Below are 17,056 nucleotides of genomic sequence, written 5' to 3'. Positions count from 1 at the left end.
AAGTAGATGATCTTAAGTCCTTTCCAACCCTAACTATTCTATGATTCTATGGTTCTATAATATCATAGTACCACAATTTACAGTTGTCTTTCAATAGCATTTGGATTTCCTCTCATCTGGCACAGACTGCAGAAGGCACTAACTTCTTTTATACACCTCTAAGTATCTAATACATAGTCTGGATGCGATCAGGAAAGATTCATGGTGATTTAAAATTAACTCAGACATATCTTTTATCTCCAAAACACGTATTTGCCTCTTTTCACTTTGCTCTCTTTGGGCAGGGATGCAGTCAAAATCTTCTGTTTCTTCTCTGATTGATTTTGAACTGGGGGAAATTTAAGTTTTGACAAGAGAGAGGAGGAAAAAAAGAAGGCCTTTAAAGTAATAGTTCTGTACTTCATAAGGACCAAACTCTTCAGGTTCCTGCCTGAAAATGGAGGAACACCACAGGAAACAATTGAGGTAATGAGCCTTCTGTCACTTACCTTACGAACTTGTTTTTCTTCCACATTTTATTAGATGCTGCCCAGCTCTCCCCCTTAAACATCAGTGACATATTATACTAGATGCATGTTATCTGTCACCAGTAAATTAGCTGCTGAAATTAGTTTGCATGGTGCTCCCTGATTTAAGAACCCTTTTTTTTTTTAGTAGTTTTCAACCTTTTCTTCTTTTCTCTATGTCAAGATCTGATCACATTTTGGAAGAACACAGTAAAAGTTGTAAATGCATGCACAGACATAGAAGGACAGAGCCTATGTTTGTCTTAAACAGGTGCAGAAAAGAAGACTTGTAAATGAGTACATAAATGAAGTAAATATTACATAAGCATACTATGCAATAAATGCTGCTCTTGAGGCAGTTGCATGTTTTAGTAGATTTATTTTCTTACTTTTTGACCAAAAGTTTTCTAAGCCTTACAAGTTTTCTGTTCCAACTAGGAATGTGACAATTGATACGTTTAAAGAACTTGAGATTTAGACTTTATTGTTGGCTCCTCAGTTTGATTTTGTTTCCAGGCCTCAGGAAACAATCCTTCTACTATGAAACCATTTCTACAGATCATAGGCAGCTGAAAAGTTACAGCTTGGCTCATTCAAGCTTGGTACCTGCAGAGTTCTGCCATGTTAAGTGCAAGCAAGGTTCAAGAGGATTCATTAGCTCCAGCAATGATGAGGTGTGTTCCAGACTGATTTTTACTGGGGCTTGAACTTTTGAAGTTCAACAATTATACCCATTATCACCCATGGTTAAATGTCACAAATGCAATAAATATTTAGGAGACTTGGTGACTTGTATAACACTTCCCAATTTGTTGTGGCTTATCAAGTACTCTCAGAACAGAGCCAGAATGTCCCTCCCAAATTACAGACACACTGTTCTGCCATCATCCTCAGCCCACTAGACAGCACAGCTATGTCTCAAGCTGCCATTTTAGTAAGTTATTGGAAGAGTAACAAGAGGGCATGCAGTGTCAGATGTGTTGTAATAAACACTTAATTCAAGTCCAGCAAATTGCAATAGCACATTGTTGAAAAACTTACGTATGCAGCTCAATCTGCATTCCAGTATTTGAATGCCAAATCCTCAAATCACCTCCCCTTTAATTAGATTAATACCCTGGAATCCCTGGGAAGTGATTGGCATCATCAAGCTTTGCTGATCCCATTATATTTGTGAACTAATACACACAAAATTATAACCAAAAGATGAGTCTGAAGACGAATAGCTTCTCTTGGAGTTCATGTTGTGAAAAGTCTTAAGTGTTTGATCACAGTAAATCCAAGCAGTTGACAGACATTCCATGCAGCCCTTTTTTTACTTGCACAAAAATATTTATTCTTTCAGGTTCCTGAATTCTTGCATAACCTTAAAGCAACTGAGATCTACAAATTTCATGAATAAATAGACATCTTCATATCTGGTTGAACTCTGGCTCCAACGTGCAATAATAATTGCAAGCTACTTCATAAGGCTACTACTAGAAACAGATGCATACTGTCAAAAAGTTCACAGAGCTGTTTTTTTTCTGAAAAGCAAGAGATATCAACTGGTCCTTTGACTTCTGGCTGGTATTTGAATTATTTATGTTGTCTCTGGTTTACCTAAGAGGGGAAATCCTGTGGTGTGGCACAGCAGGAAAACAACCAAGGAGTTCCTTTAGCAGCACAACATACCAAAACTGGAGCTCTGCTTTCAGAATCATGACGAAGTGTCTATGCTCGAGGGCTCTTTTGGTGAGAAAAACCAAAGATGCACTATTTAGCAGTTAACTAGAATAAACAGTAGAGGTTGAAAAGGAGTCTGTTTTCAAAAGCCTTTAAATGGGCATATCAAGGCTTGCTCAAGATGTATTACTAAAAGTTTTAAAGCTGGAACCTTAAATGTGTTTTTAACATAAGATAAGCACTGTAAAATTTTAAAAAAAATATGCCAAGTACTGTTGTTTTGCCAGTGTTTCCATAGATGTATGTATTCTATAAACTATGTGATATTTGGCACAATTAACCATGTAACAATTTCACTCTTTTAGCTTTTATGTTTCTATTTATCAGGAGTTCTGCTTGAACTCTGGACCAGCCAATAGATTGCTTTAGGCCTGCTCAGAAGGAACTGGGGTAAAAAGTGCTAATTAAGTCTCTCTCCTCATTTAGCTTCCTGATCCTTCAATATGCTTTACAGTATAAATAGAAACCAACACACTATAGTAACCATGTGAAGAATCACTCGTATTTAACCCTTGCAGCACAACAAGAACAATCATCTTATTAGTGGTATATATCCCTTTCCAGGTTTTGGATCTTTTTAGGACTACTCAGATTTTGTTCAGAAGCAGTTCACTGGCAGAATCAAACTATATTTGACAGAAAACCAGCTAATGTTATCAAAACAGAAATAGAGACAGACGTTTCTTAAAACCCTCAAATTTCTGCATTCTCTAATCTTCTTACACTAGAAATTTATATGAAGGTTAAAAATAAAGCGTACATAAATATGTCTTTTCAGTCAGATTCAAGTTTTTGCACTCCCCATTTATGCAAACATGAATTCCAAAGGGACCTACCTATCAGGGGCATAAGAAAGGAAGATCTGAAGAATTTGGCTCTAACACTTAATCTTCAGTACCACAAATTACAGAGAAAAGCCAAAAGAGAAGAAAAATTATGTTTCTTTTCTTGTATGTGTACATGGTACTCTGTGGACAGAAGCAAGCTCACAAGAAAGTGTCTGAATTTGCTAAAATCCAGAAGAGACACCACCGCCACCCCATTTCACCCCCCTCTCAGGCCGTGTTACAAATTCTTATCTTTTAGGATTTAAAAAGTAAGTTTTAATCCTAGCTCTGCCAATAATCTTCTGGATGACCTTGAGCAAAGCGCTTTGCCTCTGTTCTTTCAGCCTAGCTGTAAAGCTGGATTAATTCATAGTGGTGTAAAATAGATGATTGTCATGCAGTATTCTGAAGCACTACAACATGCAAGAGATAAGCAAGACATACACTAGGCTTTGCATGACCTTTGCAAAGATAAGCTTGGAGACAACTGTCTATGATGTTTGAGGGAAAACTATCAATATTCTTATTAAAAAAGGTTTTCATTATACAAAGGAATCCTACATGACATTCAGCCCATTTTTATTAAAAGCATTTAAGACAAATATGCACGTCTTTGATTTGTGTCAGTGAGACTAAAACCACTACTTATCTTGTCTTCCTTAATTTTTTTTTCTTCCTGTCATGACATACAGCTCTAGATTTAACATGAAGTATGCACTGCTTCAACCTTCTTTCAATAGCACCCAAAAATCTTAACAAAACATTGAAATAGCTCAGTTTTGTAAGACTGGTCATGCAAAATTAGACCACCATCTCATTGCGCCTCTAGCATGGCAAGACACCAAACAGTGCAGGATGCTGGCACAAAAGGCCTCATGTCACTCATTCTGTTAGCCAGGAACCAATTAATTTATATATTTAAATATAGCCACACATTTGTTTTGCAAAATATTCCTATTAAACACAAAGCTATATTACCTAGTGTTCCCAATAAGAATTTTAATTAAACTGTCAGCTTTTTGAAGCTGGAGTTATCTAAATCCTGTTCTTACTGGTCTCTTATTACAGCTGTGTTTTGTTTTCATTAGTTTGTTTCTTGTGGCTTTATTCTCTGCTCTCATTACATTGAGGAATCATAGATCAAAATGACACTTTGCAGGAAACTCCCATTTCAGCCAACACTCTGTTTGCTCATAAAAGGTACAAACCTGCTTATCAGGAACTTCTTTTCACTGCATAAATGAGCACACACGACCCACAGTGACCTACAACAGTGTTAAGTGTCAATTGCTTTCATGGGCAGAGGAAGAACTGTTCCAAAAGACTGTATCAACCTGACAATTACTTAATGCCTACGTGAACTACAAAACAGGGTAAAAATGCAAATTCAGTCACAAACAAAATAGGCAAAATTAAACAAATATAAGGACATCAGATCACAGAATCACAAGATACCTACATGAAGTACACACTTATAGTCAGAAACAGACCTACTTTCAGAGCTGCTAAGTTTATTGCTGTCCTATCACAACATACTATTGTTAAAAATCAACTTAACTACTTATCATGACCTGCGTATTACAAAGTTCTATGTATTTCATAGCATAATCAGAAAAAGGCTTTTATTGGTCAATTTATGTTCTTCAGCAGGTCAGACCTACAGACTTAACTGTGAAATAAATGATTTGGGTGAAAAGGTGTTTGCTTTTCACTGAAGATACACAACAGGAGACAAAATGCATAGCATGCAGAAAGCAAGTTTTAGTTGTCCATCTAACAGCTAAACTGTTTACCTAAGCTTCCAGAAATACATTACTTTTATTTATAAACATGTATTACACAATCCTATTCAGAAGCAACACAAGTACTTCAGATGGCTTAAACACAATACCTGAACAATATAACATGTCTACAAAGATAAATAATTTTTAAGACTATGAATAAATAAATATAAAAAGTGTATCACTTAAATACAATTACAGTAACTTATGTAATATTTGGTAGAGTCAGCCTGCACTGATACAAATGCTGGGACTGTCACTACATGTTATTCTCTGCAATAGTTTTGTTTTATGCTGTCATTTAAATTGCATACAAGAAAAAAAAGGCAACAACAAAACAATGAAGAAATCAAATATCAAAGGCAACAAAAAGCAACTTAGAAGTGCAATGGAATTTTCAAATTATTGAATTAACAAATATAAAGTTACAGAAGGGCCAAAAGTTACACAGTTAAGGTTCTGAACTTTAAATTTTTAGAAATGGGAGATACACCAGCTCTATACTTAGATATCATTTGGACTGAAAATTCCAACGATATTGGAGCAAGGAAACTCAGCCCCACTTTCCATATGGACATGCCTCAGGGGTAGCACTAACTGAAGCAATTCATTCCTGAAAAAAGTCGGGGCTATTTAGTTTGTTATTCATAATTACCAAAATGAGGCAATTAGTCTTTTTGTCCACTGTGTATTTGCTCATATTCTGTACAGCATAATAAACAAGAGGTCACTTTTAGTTCAAGAAGGCTACACATACCTACAAAGTAGCAACACTGGAATCTTCATTATTGCAGAGCTTTGGAAGGAGAAGGTGGTTTCAACAGGCAACAAGTGACAGGATGATAAGAAAACATTATTGACGTGCTTCCTCAGAAGGCAAGCTGAACTCTGCTTTAGTAAATTAAATGACTGTGGACACAAGAATAAATCCTGTCTCAGTTCTTGGCCCCAACCCAGTGCTGTGCTCATGTGGGAACAGGAATCAGGAAATAGAGTAAAAGGCCAGCTGGGATTGAGGTTCACACAGTTTTCACTTATCTATAGCTTACTTGTACTTTCAATTAACTGGCATTTCTAAAGCATTTTTTACTTGGGTTCAGTGGCATGAAAACTGTGACAGTCACTAGAAAACTACATATACTACCAGTAGACAGGCCTCTTGCAAGCTGCGTAAACTAAGGTCTGTTTTTTTACACAGGGGCTGTTAATTTTCCATTTAAAGCTTATCTGTAGTAAGCTGCTAAAGACAATGATGTGTGGAATGATCACTATAGTCTAGAAATATTTCAACCTGAGCATAGTGCATTTTAAAACAAACATTTTAGGAAGATGACAGCTATTGTTTAGCCTTATGGCACTTATACCCATGCATTAATCCCTAAGCAATGTCCTAGAAGATCTCAAAAGTACAAAAAATACCTAACAAATAATTTAGAGACAATAAAGGTTCTCTCTAAATTCACCCAAACTACAACACAAGCTTACTTTCTGTCCCAAGTTTTCTTGCCGAAGCACTGAAAAAGTGCTAAAAGTAGTTAAAAAAACCCCGACTTGCTTCACACTTCCAGTTATATGAGCTTGCTTTGAAGAAAACGTTTTTTATCTTTTCAGTTCTTTAGATGTGTCCTTGGGCTTAAGTAAAAATAGTCTGTGTCACTGAATTACCACAGCTTCCCCATTTTTTTATATTCATGTATTTAATGGCACCCAGCAGTATAAAAAGAGTAAAGAATGGTACACACTTATAGCTTGTTTTTTCCTGTACGTCACTCAGACCATTTTAACACATTTTAGCCTGGGCCACCTCTCCCAGGCACAGCTCTCCTTGAGGCCACTTTCCATAGTAACCTTCTTAAGTGTCAAGGAAAATTACATATCATCATCCTACACTCCATAAGTGAAAGAAACCCTTCTGTTGCTGTTACCGTGATCTGATATATGGCTAGAATGAACATCAACACTAATAAAATATTTAACAGCGTAGATTTAACTTGGCTTGCTATAGGGTGCAATGAAGCTTTTGACTTGATTAAATATTCTACTTCAGTATAGGATGCAGGTTTAGCATTCTTTAATTCTTCCCCAGAGCACCATGCCAGGTTTTCATGTAATTAAGTGGGTACACTCCAGACTGTTTACAACTGGGATCCCTGATGAGACTACTGTATGAAAACTTCATGTTCGTATCAAAACTACATATAGACTGTCAAGTTTCTTAATCATTTCCCTCTTCGTGGCTGTTTCAGAGTTTCAAGCAATTTATGATTAAGGAAGCCAAAGAGAGGCTCCCCCTTTTTAACATTTTTTTTTTTTACTTCCTTATTTTATTCTCTGCTATGGGTTTATGTGTCTTAATTACAGGAATAATTGAGCAGAAGCCAAAACAGAACTAGCTTAATTTGAAGCATAGGAATGAGGCCATTTACAATATATTAATCTGTGAAATAATTAAAAAGCAAGGAAAAAACCTTAAGTTCATTAAAAAGAAGCAACTGACAAAGCTATACAAAAAGAATATTTGATACATTAAAACCACACTAAATCTGAAACACTGTCATTAAAATATCTGCAACTGCAAAGAAAAATCTAAAAGCAGTTTAGAAGCAGTTCTCTTTTTATTTTCTCACACATATTTAATAAGACAGAACAGCTCCTTTATTTACAGGTCTTTGTGCTCTACCAGTCTGCTACCCCATCACATCTTGTTAGGATGAAAGTAAAAAAATCAAATGGGAAAGGGGTTTCAAACAAATACTCATTAAGGAAAGCACAGACAAGGTAAGGAGTTTGTATACAGAGCAAGTCCTACATGCAGAATAAAAGACATTATTACTACCTACACTGTTGTTGGCTGCACAGATGACCCAACCAGACAACATTAAATGAATTTGTTGCTCCTATATCTCTCATTCTTAGCATCCAAGAAAGTACGGTAACCCTGGAATAAGCTGCAGGTGGTGAATTCACAAAGAAAGGAAAACAGAACAACAACACAACAAACACTTCCAATAAGCAGTAACAACACATCTATGAAAGAATGGCAAAACTGAGCCTTCTTTCTTCTTTTGTTTCACATAAATAATTACACACTTCGAAGGCCACTTCTGAAGAATTTTAGCAATTCCAGAGATACACTGCTTCTTAACAATAATCTTAAATTTCCATGTGCTGATCCCAGACAGAATATTATGGAGGTAACATATGCAGCTGTTCTTCCTATAACCCACATTTACTTATTAAGTACTGAAGATTAACATTGTAATTCTATTTATTATTAAAAAATATAATTAATGTCAAGGAAAATTATGCTGCAACTTAATCTAAGTGTTTTCTTGTCCTGGATGAATATTATACAAAGTATTACAGTTCATGTTTTTTTAAACCAATACTAATCTTTGTTAATCCATACAAATTCAACTTAAATTGGTGATAAAAGCTTCTACTTTGAAGAAAACATCAAATAGTAAAGCAATTAGTATGTAAAATCAGATTATTTCATTTGTTCAGCATCTAGTTCCTGTATTATCCATCACTCATTATCAAAACATATGAGCACACTGATCCATGCTCAAAGCCAGGTGATTAAAGGCAGATGCAAGTAATACGTACACAGGAAGATAACCCAGTACACACCCAAGTCCTTTCAATGTACCAGAGTACCATGAATTCATCAAATAAACACTCAGCATTACCACATGATCAGTTAAAAACATGTCACTGTGCACATCGACATTTAAAATCCTGCACCGTAACTGCAATATAAAACTCAGAAAAGTCATCAGGGCCAGTCTCTAACTGTTGTAAAGAGGAAGGCCAGAAACACTGAACACCCTCAGCACCAAGCTCAATTACAAGGGCAGGGACATAGCAGCACACCAAGAGACACAAAATCACAGTTTCTTCCCAAGATGTGCATTCCACTAAAATCCTTTCAATTTCTAATTTTGATATGCTTTAAATCGAGGTTGTGGCCTTGACTTTCTTTTTTTTTCTATCCTTTGGAGATTTCACCAGCCACCAGTACAGTATTGGTAAAAAGCCATCTACAGCATCAGACAAGTTTCCCTAAGATCCTTCTCCCTCTTTTACAGCTGTATTTACTACCACATTTAATGAAATACACCTCTGCACAGCAGAGGTTTTCATGCTTCCAGTTTGTGGGCAATTTCTTTGGGGTCAGTAATCAATAAAAGTTTAAATGAAAACTGAACTATTCTCCAGCTGCATTTAGATCTCTAAGTAATGACATAACAGCACTTTCATACGTGTCAGTATAAAACTCAAAAATTATTCCCCTCCCCTTCCAAAACTGGGCAGAGACATTTACACTTCCATTTCTGCTCATAAGCCTCAGGAGTATACAGTAACTGCATCAGCTGCATGCAGCAAGGCTTAAAAATCGAGGCCTAAGAATAATGACTTCATCATGGCCAAAACTTCTGGAGCAGCTTCTGCATGGAATGCATGCTACATTGAGTCTTAGCCTTTGGAGTGATTGAGGCAGAACCATCTGGTTTTCTCCACTATTTTAATGGGATCACAATAAGCAGTTTCATTTGAAAATCAAGTGTTTGATGGTGTAAGACACTTGCTCAGGCTTATGGGTGTGCTATTACTTCATCATTCAGCATGTTCATTTCCATGAAGGCTTCCTCAGAGGTTTCAAAACAAGCTCCTTGCCCTGCACCACACTGTCACCAAATGCAAGACTGGTCCTAAATATCGCTCACTGTAAAGCAGAGCACAAGCCTTAAGGTAAAAATTGTTCTGGCAACTATGCAGCAAAAAGGGTTCTAGGGACCAGCCACTGAAATCTGCCATTCTGAACTGCTGTAGTGAGCTTCTGTGAGGGAGGGAAAAAAAGAAAGCAAGCCTGATAGTACTGCTATTTACAACACTTGGAAGTAAGCACACTAAAGCCCTTTTTATCTCTGAGATGCATTTTATTAGTACATAAACTAGAAAAAGATCCATTTTTTGACAGGGAAACCAAATCTACTTAGCAAGAAAGATTTAAAGGTTTGGTAACAAGTACTCCATTGCCCACTGGGGCCTGTCTGATGGGTCCATACTTCCAGTGCTGCTCAAGTTCAGCAACTTTGCCTTCTTGGCACAGCCTGCTCTGAAGCTTAGGGAAAGCTCTTTTCACTCTCCATGAAGCATGACTGTGGCCTATCTGTCATAATTATGCATGTTATATGAAGTCTCTCCCTGTGATCTGAAGGCATAGGGGGAATAAATGCTAGTTTGCTTGGTAACATTTGCTACAAACACCAGGATCTCTCTACAGTCAATGGAGAGACACAAACATATTTAATTGTCTCTAGGAAGAACTCCTATCTTCCCGTCGGCTATGGGAGCAAACCTAGTGAGATGAGCAGAACGCAAGCTAATTCATCTGTATTTCCCACATCAGTAATAGCTCCTTTGCAAACACCATTTAAAAAGGCCAGATTAACTGGCTAAAAAAAGCATCAATTTATATTTTTTTCACAGTCATAGCAACTTTCAGAAACTAAACAAATAATATGTGGTAAATTCACAAACCCAATAGAAATTACTAAAATGAGCATCACCTTTCCCTCACTAGCAATTCATACACACATAAGTGTGGAATAACATGGAGACACCCCCAATGGCAATTATCCTAGAATCATAGAATGGTTCGGGTTGGAAAGGCCCTTAAGATCATCGAGTTCCAACAGCCTGTCATGGGCAGGGATGCCTCACCCTTGGCCATGTCGCTCAACGCTCTGCCCAATCTGGCCTTGAACACTGCCAGGGATGGAGTATTTACTACTTCTTTGGGCAACCTGTGCCAGTGCCTCACCACCCTCACAGGAAAGAACTTCCTTCTATCTATCCTGAATTCCCCTGTTTCAGTTTGAACCCATTCCCCCTTGTCCATTGCTAGAGTCCCTGATGAAGAGTCCCTCTCCAGTATCCTTGTAGGCCCTCTTCAGACACTGAAAGCTGCTCTGAGGTCACCACACAGCTTCTCTTCTCCAGGCTGAATTGAGCTTTTAGAGGCTGTTACAGTTGATGACAGACTAATAGGTTGGTATCCTATTTTTAGATATCCTTGCAATTTTGGTATCTTGGTTTTAAATGCAAACAAACTAAGCACTGTAACATTTAAGCGCACTGGCTGTAGCATTACACATGTGATTACACCACTGCTAAATCCACGACATAAGACCATGTGCAGATTTCCATGTCACAGAGCAATTAATTGCACAACAATAGAACTGAGTCCAAGCACCAAACTTTTCCAACAGTTGATTTTCAAAAAGTTTCCTCAAGGGCACTCAAGCAACATTAAAAATCAGGCCTGTTGAAGACAACAATGTAAAAGCATTATTTCCATTACCACTAACATAAAAGATTTTAAAATATTTTGTTTCCTGAATATTCAGTTCCATGCTGTGTAAAGCAATTATCACATCTCTCAATTTCCCAATTCTGGTGTTATTTTATTCAAACTAATGAATGCTTATAGCATAAGAGAGAGTAAATAAATTTGCATAGAATTATAACAGCCAGCCTACACTCATCCTTGTACACTCAAGTACTAATTGTAAAAGAAGCAATATTTACACAGTAAACAACTATGTTGCATCCTAAACTCCTCCTCATTTGATACGGCAAATACTTTAACTCGGCAAACACCTGAAGCTGAATTTGAGGAGGCTGGAATAAAACACTCTAATCACACAGCAAGACAGTGGTCATCCAGGACAATGCCAAGGCCACTTGTGGACAACTACCACTTTACACATAATCTAGTTACAAGGAATCAGGCCTCTGCTTCAATAAAAAACTTGGATTGTCATTGCTTCAGGTCATTTATTCCCCTAAGCACTGAAGAGCTCAGACTCATTGGGCTGTAATGAGCTAGTGATCTAATCTTTTATGATGGAGAAGAAAAAAAGAGAAAGCAATGAAAAGCAGAAAGTTCACCTAGATTGTGAACAGTACAGAATACTACGTCAGAGCATAGATGAATTCAGCTCAACATCTAGAATCCTGTCAGGTGAAAAGTCCTATGTACTCACCTGAACAATCACAAATTTTTAATTAAATTTATCATGCAACTCCTGTGACTAAACACATAAAATATAAATTATTTTTTGTAATGCCTCCATATTTGCATTATGCAACTTCCACTTCCTAACAGTCTCCATTCCTCTTCCTCCTTGCTCTTTTCCATTATGCTTATAAATCTAAGAATTTTTATTGCAAGCAGGAAAAAGGGGAGATAAGGCTAAATGTAAGAGTAAGAACCTATCTCTGCAGCCTAGAGGTAATTTCATTAAGAACTTACCGCTTTGACATCCAAATTCATGCAAGTGTAAAAATCTGTCTCAGCAATCAAGGAGAAAAATTACATCAGTTTAGAAATAATTATTATAAGGAAGAATTTGTTACTATACTGTATGATTTATGCTGTAAGCATAAAAATTTCACATAGACAAGATTAGCTTCATATGCTGTCCTGTAGGATTCCGTCCACCTTACATTACAGCCTGCCATAATGGAGAGTATCTGCATAAATCTTTGGTCTCATTTTCCTCTAATGTACCATCTAAGTCATCACAAGTATTACTATCAAGGAACTGAATGAACTGGGTAAATACTAGCAGAAGTGTTATCTAGCAACTGAATCATCAATTGGGACTTTTGAAAGTGAAGACATATAAAGAGGAAATGGTTATTTCTAAAATGGTGGGGGGGAACAACTTTGGCTAACATTAATATTCAGCTTTTATTTTTCATACTAAAACAGAAGTTATGAGTTCTGTTGCAGCTTCTCATGAGTCCAACAAATAGTAGGTTAAAAAAAGAGCAGCTTGAAGGTTGTATGCTGCCAATCTCCAGCTAATTATAAGGATTTTGTGTAATAAGGGTGAAGTAATCAATTATTTTTACATATAAACCCACATATTATATTCCACTTCTATCTGCTAACAAACCCTGCAAGAGCAAAATCAAGCATCAAACAATAAAGCAAATGTTCATAAAATAAGCAACTTCCAACACTTAGAACCCATGAGTGAGAACAAAAAGTATCACATTCATTTTAACTATACACTGAAATTTTAAAGACGTTTTATAAAGTCACCAAAAGCATTTTTTTCCTTAAAGAAAAAAAAGAACATTTGAATCTGAGAAACAGACTCAGTCCAATGTCAGTTATAAATATTCTTAACATTGACAGAAAAAGACATATAAACCAGAGTTTTATTACAAAAGTTCTGAGTCTAGTAAAAATCCTTAGCTTCATACCCATTATTTCAGAGAACAACTTAATATAGAAAGATTAATCACTTGAAACTAATATTACCATGGTCTAATCTCAAAGACAGACACCTATCCTGTCTATTCCCTGCTTCATTTCGTTACCTACCAAGCAACTCACTAAAGGAAAATTAAACAAGCACTTGACAATCTGACCCAACTAGTGTCACAAAAGAACCCTTAACAAAATTCTGTAGAGCACAGAATTCTATAGTTTCTGTGTACAAGCCTCATGCACTTAAAGCCAGATAATTCCATAAAACAATATCATATTTATGTAAAATTAAGAGTAAAGCTAAACACTGGCTACAGCTCTGACAATCTAACATTGCTATCTAATTTTAAACTGACAGCTTTGTGAGATGTAGCAAAACAAGCTCCAGAATGCCCTGCAGAATTGTCTATCTGGAGGGTCTAAATAATTGAAGAGCTAGTGTTAAAGCTGAAAATATTCTGCCTTTTACTAAGTAACTACAGCAGGTTTTCTTTCTCCAATACCTTACAAAATTTATGAAATCTTCAAAACAGGATGCTCTCTCATCTCAAATAATTTTACAAACCTCTTTCCAAGCTATTGCAAAATGCATTTAGAGCTTGCAACACAGCTTACCACTGTGCTATGACACTGCTAATTCACCAGCCTTGAAAGAAGAAACAGGGAGAGGCCTTTTATTATCTCTCAGCCTTTCTCCCAATATCAACTTGAAACAAGGTGTTGTTCAATTAAACGAAGAGGCCTTTTTAATATCGTCTAGCAGATATTAAAAAAATAAAAACTTTGAGTACTATGCTCAGAAAATTTGTATATATAAAGAAAATTTGTATATATATCCCATTATTACACCCAAAAGTAAAATCTTAGTCCTGATATCTTTACGATGGATGGAGAGTAACGTTTCCTTATAAATCCCCCTAGGACGAATACAATGAGGGAAAAAGCATAGACTTTATTGGAAACACATGGCTCTGTTCAGTTTCCTTTGAAGCTCTGCTATTCTTTTTAATAGTAGCACAGCCTGTTCCTTATTTAAGACTCTACACTTGAATGGCACTCTACAGTAAATGCAAATACTAAAGAAAACAAAACCAAAACCACTCAAACAACAAAAATCCCAAACCCAAGATACAGGAATATATTCACATCCAGCATAAATCAGTTAATCTTCATTACAGCAGAATTATTGAGCAGAGAATTCAGGACATGTATTTTATTTTTACTTAATATTTGAAGAGATTAAAGAGCAAAAAAGAAAGATCAGATTTAATTTCTATCTGTTATATGCTTCTCTTTTTGCTTGCAGACAAAAGTCACAATTACTAAAGAGCAATTAGTCTCTTCCAATCTCCAAGTTTCTAGTAATAACATTCAATTTTCAACAAAGCAAAAAAAAAAAACAAACCCAACTTTGTAAGAATGTAATAAATTAATTTCTGAAGTTTAGCAAGGTGTTTGTAATTTCAAGGAAAAACAAGTTCTTGGACCTGAAGGACTTGCTTATCTACCTTTGGATCAGCAGTCTTGTGTGTGTAAGAAGCATCAGGGAGCAGCAAGAGCTGATACAGGGAGCTAAGAACAATAACAGAGCTCCCATACCTCAGCAAGGTGAGGAGGACAGGCCCAGGTAGCAGCCAGGTCCAGCCAAGAATCCAGATCAACAAGCATGTCCACAGTGTAAGGTCAAGCCAAGAATATGAATTAGGATCAGGTCCAGCGACAGAACTCAGAACCAGGCACAAACCAGTAATTGCTAGGCATGTCCCTAGGGACAAGGCAGATCTAAAGTCAGGCCAGGCGGTGAGTCTGGGATCACATGCCCATAGCCAAGCACAGGCACGACCCTGACTCAATTGGAGACCCATACTCCTACAGCATAGACAAGCTAGGGACTAAAATCCTCCAGGATCAGCTGAAATGGGTCTCCTGGGCCCATGGGAGGGGGTGTGAGAAGGCTCCAGGTGAGGCTGGTTGGTGCTTTAAGTCTGTTAGTGCCTTCAGGTCCTGGCAGAAAGGGATGTGCTTTTATCTTTCAAGCAGCAGCTGAAGTAGGTAAGTTTTCCCTATGGGGAAAAGAGAAGCAGTAGAAGATTTCAAAAGAAATGTCTTACTTTACAAAGCCTTACAGCTTACACACTACAATGGTTTCTTGTTGATGAACAATATAGGTAGCTAGTTTTTATGGCCTGTGGGTTATGCAAGAGAATACTTACTGTAAGAATCATAACCAAGGCCAAGCTGAGAGGGTTGTCAAAATGAAAACCAGTGACTCTATTTGGGATTTTAAAAGGGATTTGATCCTCAGCAATGCTAACCATTTCCTGGGAGGTTATAAGACTTCCACTTCCATCACCACTTCCCTGTACTAACTTCTCAATCTTGGCCTTGTAATTTCCAGGAATCTCTGAATCATACAGAAACTGAACTGGTGCATAAGACTTTCTACTTATATTTTTGTAAATGCCTTAATGCTTGAATTACTTTGCACAGAGCTGCAGGAATCTTAAGTCTTAGTCTTAAGACATTGAAGAGACATTGACCTGGTTTCTTGTGGATGTGGATATGTATACGCATAAGGACATCTAGGTGTTCTGGCCCATGAGTAGAGAGCAGTTGTTTTGTCCTAATGGTTTCAGAAGCTGCTGTGCACTAACCAAAACTACCTCAAAGACTAACTAGACTGATGGAGAATTTTAACACAATATTTAGTCTTATGTTAAGCAAATCTGCACCATCTGTTTTAAAGAAGTTTATTATATAATCATATTTATGACACAACAAATACAGCACATTAAAGATTACTATGAAACATATAGATGGAGAAGTCCAATTTCTTGTTACCCCTTATTGAAGAACACATCTATCCACTTCTTGTTATAAACCATTGCTAAAAAAAAAAAAAAAAAAGCTTTAGTTTGGTTTTCAAATGGAAAAAGTTGTACATGGCTAACGGATGCCTATTTAAAATTGCAGCATTGATGTCTATAAATACTGCACATATAAGCAACATCATGTTATTTGGTGAAAGCTCTTACCTACCCATTCCTTTGTCTCTGAAAACATAAGCTTGAGAATCTGAGAGACAGAAACTTTCTTTTGACAGCCTGCTTCTTGTACAGGGGAAGCAGGACCAGCCAACTTTTGAGGGCTTTCAGTTTTGCTGAAAATGCAGTTGTGCAGTTGTACAGTTGTTAAGGCAATTTCTGAAGCTGAATTAATTGCCTGTGGGATTCACTTTATGAACTTTTTTTCCACATACTTTACAAAAAACCCCCATATTTTTCAGATATTATAATGCTTCTGAGTCATGCTTTCCCACTCTAAAGGGTATCTTTGCTTATCTTATGACCCTCTTCCCCACGGCTACACTGCTCACATAGCTTTTATGATTATCTTTTTTCTTGCTTAGGAAGCTCTAATATATTGTTCTGGAAAATTGTGAGTAGGTAGTGCTCTGGGGTTTTAACATTTTTCCCCCTTTTCTTGTCTCTTTACTGGTAGAGAAGGCCCGATTTCCTCCTTGATTCTTGCTTCAGATGTTGAAAGTCAAGAACTCCCTGCACTTCTGAAGGTCAGGATAGCTGGTGCTCAACTGTGATCTTACCAATATCAACGCAACCTATTTTTTTTTCGGTTTCACTAGCATTTAACTATAGTAATGACAGAGTAATGGGATGCCAAAAATAGGCAAATACGTCTTTTTAAGACTGAACTGAGAGCAGCATGTGTATGTTTACCTTTGCTCCCGAACAGAACTGGTTTAGAGGACTTTGGGCTCATGGCTGGAGCCCAAAGCGCACACTGCTTCAAGGTCTGTGCCCTCAGATTACACAATCAAATGTGTTCTGTTACCTCCACTTACTTCAGAGCAGACAGATGCCAGCAGGCCTGGCCTGCGCTTCCTGGAACTGTTAAGCAACTCCA

The sequence above is a fragment of the Neopsephotus bourkii genome, unplaced genomic scaffold (genome assembly GCF_033783945.1).
Source record: "Neopsephotus bourkii isolate Nb327-2 ecotype Australia unplaced genomic scaffold, CSIRO-AGI_Nbou_v1 NB_954, whole genome shotgun sequence".
Taxonomy (NCBI): domain Eukaryota; kingdom Metazoa; phylum Chordata; class Aves; order Psittaciformes; family Psittacidae; genus Neopsephotus; species Neopsephotus bourkii.
The sequence above is the reverse complement of the archived record's forward strand: the minus strand, read 5'-3'. Positions refer to the sequence as shown.